Raw genomic sequence first — 8,984 nt, 5'->3', positions numbered from 1 at the left:
CATGCAGAATTTTCATTGATACAACACCTAAGGCAAGAGAAACGAAGGAAAAAATTAATACACAGGACTACATCAAACTAAAAATCTTCTGCACAGCAATAGAAACAAACATCAAAATGGAAAGGGAACCCACTATATGGGAGAGCATAACTGCCAATGATACATCAGACAAGGGGTTAATTTCCAAAATATATAGAGTACTCATACAACTCAACAAAAGGAAGACAAATAATCCAATTTAAAAATGGGCAGAGGACCTAAATAGACACCTCTCCGAAAAGAACATACAAATGGCCAAGAGATGTATGAAAAAAATGCTCAATGTCACTAACAAATTAAAACAACTAGGAGGTATTACCTCAAACCTGTCAGAATGGCTGTCATCAACAAATCATCAAACAACAAGTGCTGGCGAGAGTGTGGAGAAAAGGGGACTCGAGTACACTGCTAGTGGGAATACAGACTGGTGCAGCCACTATGGAAAACAATATGGTGTTTCCTCAAAAAATTAAAAATTGAAATGCCATTTGATCCAGTGATCCCACTTCTAGAAATATATCTTAAGAAGCCTGAAACACCAATCAGAAAGAATATATGCACCCTTATGTTCATAGCAGCACTATTTACAAATGCTAAGATCTGGAAACAGCCCAATTGTCCATCAATAAATGAGTGGACAAAAAAACCTATGGTACATATACACAATGGAGTACTATGCAGCTGTAAGAAAGAAAGATATCTTATCCTTTGAGATGACATGGAGGGACCTGGAGAGTATCATGCTAAGTGAAATAAGCCAATCAGAGAAAAGACAAATAACACATGATCTCACTTATTTGTGGAATATAATGAACAAAATAAGGTGATGAACAAAATAGACCCAGAGACATAGAAGTAGGATTCAGACTTACAAATCTGAGGAGGGGAATGGGGGGAGGGAAGAGATAAACCAAAGAACTTATGCATATAAGCATAACCAATGGACACAGACAACAATGGTGTGGTGGGGGCGGGGTGTGTGTGTGTGCAGGAAGGGGAGGAGGGTGTCAATAGGGAAAAAAGGAGAAACATCTGTAATAAAAATAAATCAATTAAATAAAAAAATATGACAGTGTATTTTAAAAACATATGTGTGTTGGGGAGGTGTTTATAAATATAATAGATGCCAAAAAAAAAAAAGGTGAGAATGGAAGTGACACCTGGGATTTCTATAGTCCTGGGGGAGAAGACAGAAGGAACATCCCACAGGATGGTAAAGGGATTTTAAAATCATAAAAGAAAAATGTGAAGGCACTGAGGAAATTTTTCCTGAAGAGAAGACTCAGGAGCAATTGCATAACTGACTCCAAATATTTGAAGGGGTAGTACAGAGAAGAGGAATTAGATTTATTGACTTACTACAGGAACCTGGGTAGACATTTCCAAGTGAGAGGCAACATGTGACATAGGAAATGTTGAAAGTCAAGAAAATTGAGTTCTAGTCTGGCCCCAGCCATGGATTCACTTAGATCTTTGAGCTTGTCTGTTTCTTTTCTCTAGAATGTGAGATAAGAAAATAGATTGGCTCACACATAACAAGTGAGTTTTATTTCTCAGGCTAACTCAAATTGACTGGTAGTGTATGCCTGGTCAGAAGGATCCTGAAGAAATGAAGCAATGAAGAATGATTAATAAATTGGGGCACATCTGCCCTGGCCAGTTTTGCTCAGTGGTTAGAGCTTCAGCCCGCATACCAAGGAGTGGAGAGTTTGATTCCAGTTAAGTGTGTGTACCTCAGTTTCGGTTCATCCCTGACCCTGGTGGGGGTCATGCGGGAGGCAACCACTCGATGTGTCTCTCTCATGTCGATGTTTCTCTCTCCCTCCCTCCCTCCTTCCCACTCTGTCTGAAGATAAATGGAAAAATATCCTCGGGTGAGGATTTAAAAAGGTAATAAAAAAAATAAATTGGGGCACACTTCAAAGAATGGGATATTAGGAAGCTGTTAAAAACATGCTTGATCCCGATATCAGAACACAAAAAAATCTTTATCTCTATATAGTGTTTGATCTTTACTGACCTGGAGGGATGTCCACAAGCTGCAAAATAATATGTACAATGTGATGTCATTTTTGTAAAAAAAAAAAAAGCCATATCCAAAGACCATTATACATCTTATATCTGAATATATGTTCACACGTGTATATGTGTGTATAGAAAAATGTAAAAAGGACAGGCCCTGTTCACATTAGTTATGTTGGAGAGGAGGAGGAATTATTAACATTGTCTACATAACTTTTTACTATCTCACTAGTTACAAGTGAACATTTTTACTTCTGTAAATTTTAGCATGATTTAACTTTAAAAAAGTTTTAAGGGTACATTCTACTTTCTGACTCAGTGAGAAAGAGTACTGTGATTGTCGGTGTTTGCCCTGAATGCAGGATGGATAAGTGGAAGCTCATGCTCCTGAAAAAATAAGTTTCCCTTCCCTGCTCCAGCATTTTGTGGCTTTTAGTCCCAAGGAGATAGTAGCTGCCTCAACATAAGAAAAATATTTTAAATAATGTATCTGTCCAAGAATGGAACTGACTGCCGTGTGAGGAGGTAATAAGCTCTCTGGCTGCTGGAAGAGGTCAAGCAGAGGCTGAATGAACATCCCTTGGGAGTGGGAGGGATTCCTTCACTGGGTGGCAACTTGTAAGACAGAAGGACATGTTACTATTTGAGAAGGAACATTTGTGATGGGAGGTTTGATATGCCAAGAGTATTTACTGCAAAAGATGACCAAACTCACAAACAGACCAAAGTTGTGCACACTCTTTTCCATAAACTCTTTTATTGGGTTATTAGTTTTCCTAAGCAACAGCACTGTCCCAAGTAAACTGCTGACTGAACATTAATCCAGCTTCTTTCCCCAAGTCAAATGCTAGAAGCAAAGCCTTGGGACAGAGCAGGGTCTCAAACATGATGCTTTACTAGGCCAGGTTTTAAACAGCAGGCCGGTGAAGACTATGGTGAGCTGGAAAGCACATACCCTGTCTAAAGGGAGAAGTCACAATTTAGCTCTGATCAACTGCTGCCATAGGGAAATGTGGTTCTAGTACTGTTAGGTCTTAGATTTTTTTTAAAAAAAAGCCAGAAATCTGAAATTTTAAATAAAATTCCCCTATTTTTAAATGTTGGAAACTAATTCACATTAAAATAGCAACTATACAGAACAAACAAAGCCTGTGGCCTGTAGTCCTTTGACTAGATGGACACACACAGGGAAAAGACCAGAAGTCTGACTATCTCTCCCTCAGGCCTCTCTGGTTCACACCTTTAAGCCACCCCGCTGCTCAGGAAACATGACTGACAAGAGAGGATCTAGTGCCCAAGGATGGCTTGGACAGTCCTCAGGAAACACTGGGGCTTTTGGTTAACAGTCAGTTTTAAGAATGTACTATTACAAAGACAACCCTAAAGAAAGGGTTCCTATGTTCTGGACAGAAAGATGCTGGGTGATTGGTCTGGACGATGACTGTAGAGGACTGGCTGGCCTTCTTCCATCAAAGGGCCCGTTATCTAATATCCTGGGTGCCTGGCAGCAGTGAGAGAAGAAGACCTGGCTTGGTGAGATGGGCCAGGGAAGAGGCATCAGCATTGACTATTCCAAGGCATCTTACTATGATGGATTTTCCTGCCAGATATCCAGTCCCATCTTCTAGCACCAGCCCTGTAAGTTCCCTTTGGAGAATTAACTTCTTTCTTGGATCCAGGAGTAGACAACGGAGTAAAGCCCGGACAAAGAAAAGTCCTTCCTGAACTTTTGCTGGAACTACTAGGGAAAATAAGTTCTTGGTTAAGGTTGCTCAGATTACACATCTCCTGATGTTAACTCGTTGCCACTTCTGCTACCTCAGAGAGAGCCTAACTTAGAATGAAGCCAACACAGATGAAGGCAGAGTCAAGAAATTAGAGGAGAAAAAGGGAGACCTGTTCACATTTGAAGACCTGGACAGAGCAAGCCTAAAGACTCCAACTCCACATTTTTCAGTTACGTGGACCAAAAAAAACTTCTTTTTGGCTGAGGCCAGTTTGAGTTGGGTTTCTATCACTCAAAGCTGAAAAAGCCTTGATTGTTCTCATACAGAACAATTCACCACTGCTCTGGTCTGTTTGTCTTCATGTTACCAAAAAAGACTCCCTGCCTTTGAGGAAAGACACGAGAGTGGAACACCTATAGAGTCTCTCAAAAAGCCCAACAATATTGCTGTCAGATTTGGTCTCTAAGGGACCAAGTAACCTTCTTGGGAAGCATCTACCAACCCTGGAGGATGGGAAATGGAGCCAAAAATTAGCTAAAGGTTCCATGGAAAAGTGTCCATTAGGCTCCTTCCCTGACCTCAAAGAGTGAGAAGCAGCCCACAGACAGGAGGCACCTCTGGAAGTCATCGCTCCACATTCACAGCAGCACTGTGGAGTCTGTTGGACCTGGCTGAAATCTGGGCTCTCCTGTTGATACTTGCTGTGTTGACCTTTGGCAAGTAACTCAGTTTCTTCCTCAGTGAAGGCTGTTGTAAGAATGAAATAAACAATGTATATAAAAATACCTAGCATGATGCCTAGCATATCTTCACACATTATACATTAAGTGTCAGGTCCCAGACCCTGTGCTAACAGCTTTCCATGGAAGAGCTCATTTGATCTAAAACTATATATTCTATATGTATCTCATATATATGTATATAATATTCACATTTTACAGATGTAAAAACTGACGCATAGGTTAAGTCACTCATCTAAGACTGCACACAGCTGAGATTTCCAAGACCAGGCAGTCTGGCTTTGGAACTCTTAGCTGTTCCTTAGAATAATGCTACAGTCTCCTGTAAATTCCCTTCCACAGTCTAGAAAGTTGGGCTGAAAAGTATAACATTTAATGCCAATATCTCTGGATAAATAAAAGGTTCCTATGAACCTTCCTACCCATTCCTAGCCTTTCTACAGCACCCACCTAGGCCTTTGAGTAACTCACACTTCAAGAACAAGTTAACAGACTAGTTACCCAAGGTTAACTCACTATCCTGATCAAAGAACAGGAGCATGTCAGAAGCCAAGGAAGCCAACTTCTCTCTTATAAAAACCAGCTGGTATTTTCAGAAACTCTTGAAATATGTACACAAAACATGTATACCATTGCCTCAGCCAAGAATGAGGCTTTTGTATGAATGGTCCTGGGGAAGGGAGGGAGGGAGAGGTGAGGAGCCAGGCAGGGCGTCTTGGAAGATAACATGACCTGGAGAGCTCTGGGAAACTCAAGTAGAGAAGTTGGTGTCCCACCCCAACCCGTCTCCCCACAATGTACTGTTGTCTCTTTTACTCCTCCAACCCGTAGATATACCACCCCTTCCCTCTAAAACTCTATCTTTGACTTTCTTTCCCTTCTCCATACACGTGTCCTCTCACTTGGGAATGTAATCAATTCTTGTAGATTCAATCTCTGTATATCTCAGTATATCTTGAATCACCTTTGACTTCTTCCTCTTCCATAAGATCTAGTCATTTGTCTTTATAAAATTTTTTTTTTTTTTTTAGAAAGTTGAATTTGGAAGTCTTTTATTTTTTTAAATTTTTTTCTTTATTGATTATTAAGAGAAAGGAGAGAGAGAGAAACATCAACGAGAGAGAACATCGACTGGCCGCCTCCTGCACACCCGCCACTGGGGATCGGGCCCACAACCTGGGCATGTGCCCTGACCAGGAATCGAACCGGCAACCTCCTGGTGCATGGGTCGACGCTCAACCACTGAGCCACACCAGCCAGGCTTAAGATTTTTTTTTAAAACAGAGGCAATTTATTTTATTTATTGATTTTAGAGAGGAAGAAGAGAGAAACAGCTCTGGCCGGTTTGGCTTGGTGGTTAGAGCATTGGCCTGCGGACCAGTGAGTCGTGGGTTCGATTGTAGTCAAGGGCACATACCTTGGTTGCGGTTCAGCGTGTGGGAAGCAACCAGTCAATGTGGCTCTCTCACATTGATGTTTCTCTCTCTCTCTCCCTCTCACTCTATCTGACGATAAATGGAACAGTATCCTCGGGTGAGGAATTTAAAAAAAAGAGAGAGAAACATCGATTTGTTCTTCTACTTATTACACACTCATTGGTTGATTCCTGTATGTGTCCTGATGGGGGGATCAAACCTGCAACCTTGGCAGATAGGAACAATGCTCTAACTAACTGAGCTACCCGGCTAGGGAAATACTATTTTCTTAATGTTGGTTTAATGTGCCCTCCTTCCTTTTTCTTTCCCAAAAGAAAAAAAAAGTCTGGCTCTGGGACCAGACTGCCTGGGTTGGAAATATAACCCTACCACTTACCACCTTCCTTAATTTGGGCAAATGAATTCACCTTGCTGTACCTGTTTCCTTATATGTAAAATGCATCTAATAATAGTAGCTATTCTTGCCTGGCTAGTGTCATCTCATGGACTGAGAGGTCCTGGTTCAATTCCCAGTCAGGGCACATGCCCGGGTTATGGGCTCAATCCTCAGTGGGGGAGCATGCAGAGGGTGGTCGATCGATGTTTCTCTCACATTGATGTTACTATCTCTCTCTAAAAAAATCAATAAAAACACATTTTAAAAAAATAGTAGCTATTCTCATAGAGTTGTGAGGTATAAATACTCTCACAGAGTATTTATTATCATGCTGAGTTCCTCTTTTTCTAATGTCATCATCAAGTCCTGTTTTCTCTATACCCAAAATATATCTGCTTCTCTTCGTTTTTACTACCGTCACTATATTCAAGTCACCATCCTTTCTCATCTGGACAAATGTACTGCCTCCTAATATGCCTCCTGCTTCCATTTTTGCCCGTTTTCCTTGCAGAAATCAGTGAACTTTCTAAAAAGAAAAAAAATCAGATCACGTCCGTCTTGCTTTAAAAATTCTCCAATAGTTTACCAATCCTCTTATTTGGCCTCTGTCAAGCTCTCCAACCCTCCTGCTTCTTTTGCCTCACTTACGCTCTAGCCACACTGGTCTCCTTGTATTCTTTGAACACATCTCAGGGTTTTTGTACTAGCTGACCCCTCTACCTGAAATGCTCTTCCCCAGATCATAACACAGCTGGTTCTTCCTCATCAATCAGATCTGGGTTTATGTGTGCCCCAAACTTCATCTCTCCCCAGTAGAAAGAGGTCTTTGGTCTGATATCATCCCCAAAATGTATTTCTTCAAAGGCTACATCTCTTCCAAAAATGCCTAGACCATAAGACCCACAAGGGAAGGGAATAATGTGGTTGTATTATCCATTGCTCCATTATCAATTCCTAGCATAGCACCTGCAACATAATAGATCCTCAATAAATACCTGTGAAAAATTTCCCCACCTTGCAGTGGTTCTTTCTCCACATGTAACAACGCTTGGATTAGGAGGCCTCACCACCAGATCATCCACAACTGGTGCCTTCTCATCTTTCAGGCTATCAGGCTCAATTGTCACCTCCTCAAAGAGGCCAGTTCTGACCACCTGTGTACAATGGCCATCCTCACCCTCTTTCACACTTCTGTTTTAATTCCTTCATAGCACATATCACTATCTGATTTCTTTTGTTTATATATATATTCTCTTGACTTATCAGATCCAAGACCTTGACTTTTTCATTCAATGCTGTATTTCCAGTACCTAGAAAATTATTTCCATAAATTGTTTATTGTTAGAGACATTTGAGACTTGCATAATCTATACACCGCTGTTCTGTGACTTGCCTTCAACCAGACTCTATTTAACAAATTTACAGCAAAACAAACAAACAAAACTCTACTCACTACTTAACTCTCTTCCAGCATTGTGGGCCCGGGAAACCCAAAGCTGCTATAGGGAACTGAACACCAGTACTCCCTGATTCCTTTGCCTTGAGGCTACCACCAAATCAAGCCAGTCATCTTATCTCGTTCCTGTCTTTCCCAGCGAGATCCCAAAGGAAAGTCTGGTTGGGTCAGACTGGCCACAAACTCTTTGGATGCAAACAATCAGAACAGGGGCCAGGGGAACAGTGAAGAGGGGAGCTATCACCAATGCTCAGAAAGGTCACGGGATGGAATCATAGTCATATCTGGCTTAGTAAGTGAGAGAGTTCCAGGGTAAAGAGCCTAAAACATGCTCTAAGGATTTTCTGTCATCATCTCACATTTATTCATAGAAGAAACTTTTCAAACTAAGGGCTCTCAAGAAAGAGTTCTCTTTCCACTGAGGATGCTAAAAATGTAGGATTTAAGCCTGGGGTTGCTGAGGGCCATCTTTTTCACCACAAAGCAGAAATCTGTTGAGAATAAAGTTAAGTCAGTGGAGAAATGGGGAGAGATTACTGGATTGTTTAAACTGCTGGATGCAGCTAGTTCTGAAGCCATCGTAGCTCTAAATTTTTTAGTAACATGAATTAAGTCTTTTTAATTAAATTAGTTTGAGCTAAGGTTCTGTCACTATGACTTTAGAATCCTGGCTGATATGAGGTTTGGGTTGTTGTTTTGTTTTTTCTTTTTTGCTAACCCTGAGAACTAATGTGCAGGGCATTGTTCTTAGTACTTTATATGTATTATCTTACTTATAATAATTCTTTGAAATAGGATATCATTATTACCTTTATTATTTTACTGTAAAAACTGAGGACCAGCCCTGGCTGGTTTGGCTCAGAGGTTAGAGCATTGGCCTGCCGTCTGGAGAGACCCGGGTAAGGTTCCCACTAGAGGCTCGTACCTCAGTTGCGGTTTGTCCCGGCCCTGGTTGGGTCCTGTGGGTGGCAACCACTCGATGTGTCTCTTTCATGTTGATGTTTCTCTCTCTCTTTCTCCCTCCCACTCTATCTAAACAAAATATCAAAAAATGTCCTTGGGTGAGGATTAAAAAACAAAACAAAAAAAAACTGAGGACCAGAGAAGTTAAGTAACTTGTCCTTGGTCACAAAACTGATAAGTGACGATACGGGATGCAAATCCTGTTTGGCTCCAAAGTCTGAATAC

Source organism: Molossus molossus, unplaced genomic scaffold, assembly GCF_014108415.1.
Source record: "Molossus molossus isolate mMolMol1 unplaced genomic scaffold, mMolMol1.p scaffold_m16_p_21, whole genome shotgun sequence".
NCBI classification, from domain to species: Eukaryota; Metazoa; Chordata; class Mammalia; order Chiroptera; family Molossidae; genus Molossus; species Molossus molossus.
Note: the sequence above shows the minus strand (reverse complement) of the source record.